The 4392-nt window shown below is 46.6% G+C and overlaps 1 long non-coding RNA gene across 1 annotated transcript; it reads right to left on the reverse strand.

The window, feature by feature from the left end:
* Window positions 1-315: 315 nt before the first annotated feature.
* LOC143268488 (uncharacterized) lies at window positions 316-4173 on the reverse strand. The gene is made up of 2 exons (XR_013044486.1): window positions 2847-4173; window positions 316-2648 (listed from the first exon to the last, which is right to left on the reverse strand). It is a non-coding gene; the product is annotated as an uncharacterized LOC143268488 (long non-coding RNA).
* Between the last annotated feature and the right edge of the window lie 219 nt (window positions 4174-4392).

Raw genomic sequence — 4392 nt, forward strand, 5'->3', positions numbered from 1 at the left:
GGTGGCCCTAAGTCCAAGGGCTGGTTCCTGAAGGTGTCAGTTACACAAGACCCAGGGGAGACAGCCATGGAAAGCCTGAGGCCACCAGGGGCTAAGACAGGGGGGAAGGACTCTCCCCATGAGACTTTTGGAGGGGGCAAGGCTGGCCACCGCCTCGATTAGGGGCCTCCATGGTTTTCAGCTGCCCAAATCATGTCGACTTGTTGGAGTGAGTCTTCAACTTCTCCACTTGTGACCCCTTCATACCTGGGAATTCTCTATCTGGCCCTGGGTATATAGGCGAATAAAACAGACACACAAATAAAGCACTTATGGTAACAGGTCATAAAGAAGTTTATTTGACAATGATTATTTTGTATATATATAACTGTAACATCTGTTGATGCCCAGAGCAAATCTGCACACCAATGAGATGGATTGCTCATTGATTTTTACTTAAAGAATTCAATCTTGGCTGAAGATTTGGTACTACAGGGTGCAGAGGATCTTCAACACTGTTCAGCAATGATTCATACTTTATTTTCATAATCATCAATTCTGAGGACATCCCTTCCTATAAATACATAGTACAAAATGACAGAAAAATAGTTTTAGGACTCACTGGAAAGTCTGCCAATTCCAAGCCAAAGTTCATTTGAAGTTTTTTTTTTTTATTATTATTTTTAAATAAAATTTCAAAGCTGGACAATGGCGGTGCCCACCTTTAATCCCAGCACTGAGGAGGCAGAGGCAGGCAGATCTCTGAGTCGAAGCCCAGCCTGGTCTACAGAGAGAGTTCCAGGACAGCCAGGACTACACAGAGAAACCCTGTCTCAAGAACAAAAACAAAATAAAATACAGTTAAAAATTCAAGTTAGCAACTCAAACAGTTATTTTTAAAACCAGACATTCTAGCACAAGGCAATCTAAAGACCAACGTGTTACTTTCATGCAGAGTCACAGTGGCAGGGAAATCTCAGAATGGTTTCTGCAATTAAATCATTAACTTTCCATCAGAGCAGAAACCTTTGCTGCACAGTGAAAACAGCATGATTGACATCACATCTTACGGTAATCTCAGATATGGTCCAAAGTGTTGCAAATGGGGTTCCCTGGTGTGGCAGAGTGTGATGGAAGTCCTGTGTAAATGTGCATGGTGTGTGCTCAGAGCCAGGCTGCAGTGAAAGTCACACTATGTCACACACTGTCACTGCCAGAAACGCCTTGGATTCATTGCAGGGATGAGTCTGAATCAATTTGGGTCATTGGGTATTCAGAAACCTCTTACTGTTACCGAAATCTCTGAAGGTCCCACACTGAGCTATGTGGCATGGCAGAAGGGGTCACTGCCCACAGTTTAAGGAGCTCTGTGACAAAGGAGCAGAGCAGAATCACACCTGGATCCCAACGGAGTTCCTGGTGCGAGTCCACAAGGAATCTTCTCAAACAGTGGTGGAGCGACTTGCTATTTAAGGCGAGAAAATGAACCCTCAGCCATCAGCGGTGTACATACATTGATTTTAAGTGAGTCATAGAGCTAAAAGCTAAGACCATAAAACTTCAGAAGAGATCAGGAGATGTTTTATGAGCCTGCAGTGGGGAAAAAAATGTAAGACAAAATAAAAAGCACTAAACATAAAAGAAAAAAATGGATTGGATTTCATACAAATCCAGACTTTCAGCTCTTCAAACGATACCATCAAGGTCTGGAGAGATGGCTCAGCAGATAAAGGTGCCCGCTAACAAGACTGATGACCTGAGTTCAGTTGCTGGAATCTGCACAGTAGAAGGGGAGAACTGACTCCAGAGAGCTGTCCTCTCACCTCCGTGTGCATACTATGACATGAGCGCGCGCGCGCGCACACACACACACACACACACACACAGGCACACCTTCCACAAAATAAATGAATATGTAAAAAAAATTAAAGATACCTTATGTAAAAGGAAGTTGCAGATGAAATATCTATATGTATACCTAACAAAGTATTTGTGTCCAGACTATACTAAGAATGCAAGTGTCCTTAATACTCAACAGTGAAGGGGCTGGAGGGATGGCTCAGCAGTTAACAGCATGTGCTGCTCTTGCAGAGGACTCAGGTTTGGTTCCCAGCACCTGCTCATAACCACCTGTAATCCAGCTCCAGCGAGACCTGGTGGCTCTGGCTTCAGCAGACATTTGCACTCTGAAAAGGTCAGCAGTGATATGTGGAGGAGAGGAGGTGTGCAGAATGTATGCAGTGAGTCCTTCCTGCCACTATCCCTTTCCAGAGCCATGCATCTACCTTTGCAGACTGCAGGCTGCAGCTGTCCTGTTCCACCCAGGAGGTCTGAAAACCCTGCTAGCTAAGCAGTATAGTGCGCAACTTCTGTCAGTGGGTACATGCTGACCCAGTGTGTGATGGGAGGTAGCTAACCCCGGATTCTGGGAAGGAGGGGAATCGGGAATCAATTTTTGATGGGCAGGACGGTAAAGGCCATAGCAAATGGCAAATGTCTGGACAGAAGTAAAGGACTGTGATCATTTTCACAGTCTACTCTTTATTCCAGCCACCACCATCCCATTCTGCATCAAGGACCAGAGAAGTTGAGTAACTCTTCTAAGGCCACACAGTCAGCAAATGGCACAGTTGCTGGACTGCACTTTCAAATGGCTCCAGCAACAGAACCTCATTTCTTTTTTTTTTTTTTTTTTTTTTTTTTTTTTTTTTTGGTTTTTCGAGACAGGGTTTCTCTGTGTAGCTTTGTGCCGTTCCTGGAGCTCACTTGGTAGCCCAGGCTGGCCTCGAACTCACAGAGATCCGCCTGGCTCTGCCTCCTGAGTGCTGGGATTAAAGGCGTGCGCCACCAACGCCCGGCAACAGAACCTCATTTCTAATCTTCAGGCACTTCCAACATTTTTACGATGTGTAATTCACTCTTTCCCCTACAATTTTACAGCCTGGGAAGATGAGAGCTTGATGAAACAGGAAGTCCACAAGCAGTGAATACTTCTGAGGTGATTCCAAGTGTGACCTAATTTCTAAACAGACCAGAAATCTATGTCCTTTAGCAGTGTGGGGGGCTGAGAATGTCCACATCCACAGTGGCTCATTCTTCAGAAAACAAAGAGCATAAACATGCCCATGCAGGCCATTCCCTAAGAACTGATGGGGATTCAGGTTCTTCTCTGGACTCAGCAGGACATGCCATGTGGTGGCCATGGCAGTTTTGAGGGGGGGTGGAAGGGAGAAGTTTTCTCTACACAGGCTCACAGCCAAGCAACCAGTTCCTGTACCATAATCCCAAGACTCAGCAAGCGGATACAACCCCTTCCTCTACCACGTTTAGGAACTTTATCAGGCTGTTGTTGCCAAAACGAGTCAACTTGGAGTTGTGACAGGTGTCGGACACATGAGGCTGACCGCCACCAAGGAAGCTTTATTGTTTCTGGGATCTCAACAGGGCGTGGGTGAAACAGTTGGACCATGCTCACTCATGGCAGTGACCACTTGGGTGGTGATTGCCCAGCCAGACCGGTGCAGGGTGTGGGCCAGGTGTGGACGTGAGAAATGAGGAGCCTGGAAACGTTCACATGTACATTGACAAAGGGAGGAAGTGGCCGCAGAGGTCTGGAAGCGGCTGCAGCTAGGAGCTATTGTCTGTAACTAGAGATATAGAATGTTGCATCTGTAAATTTGAATGAGTCTGTCTCTCGGAAGTAAACGGAGTGGGTCTCACACTTACCCAGTCTGAGCTGCAGAGCTTGGGCGCCCTCCATCTGCCTGTGGGGAGAGCCTGATGTTATTGTAGACCTCAGGTGAGGTGTGTGAATAAGCGTACCAGGTAACTGTGGCACTCAGGCATGGACACTGTGGCCATGCTGGTGCTCAGGGCTTCCCGACGTCTCTCAATTGGATAGGCTGGAGAATATTCAGAGACGAGAACATACTCTACTGGGCAGATGAGGATTATCAAGGGTAATTGGTTTCTTAGTGTGCCTGGCAAGATAGGCCGGGCAGTTATAGAACACAGCCTCCAACCCCAGGTACTGGAGATGGCTCCTGTTCTAGTACCTTCCCTGTTTCTGTGATAAAACACTGACCAAAAGCAATCTCAGGGGAAGAGTGTTTATCTTACAGTTCTAAGTGACAGTCCATCGCTGAAGGAAGCGAAGACAGGAATCTGGAGGCAGGAACCAAAGCAGAGACCATGGAGGACTGGCTTGTTCAGCTAGATTTCTCTTGCAGTCCAGGCCTACCTGCCTAGGGATGGTACCACCCACTGTGGCCTTGACCCTCCTAATCAATTAGCAATTAAGAAATGTCTCACAGACACAGCCATAGGCCAATCTGATCCAGGCAATTCTTCAGTTGAGGTTCCCATTTCCCAGGTGACAAGTGGACAAGCAGAATATTCCTGAGGCCCTGTTGT

This window comes from Peromyscus maniculatus, chromosome 14 (genome assembly GCF_049852395.1).
Source record: "Peromyscus maniculatus bairdii isolate BWxNUB_F1_BW_parent chromosome 14, HU_Pman_BW_mat_3.1, whole genome shotgun sequence".
Taxonomy (NCBI): domain Eukaryota; kingdom Metazoa; phylum Chordata; class Mammalia; order Rodentia; family Cricetidae; genus Peromyscus; species Peromyscus maniculatus.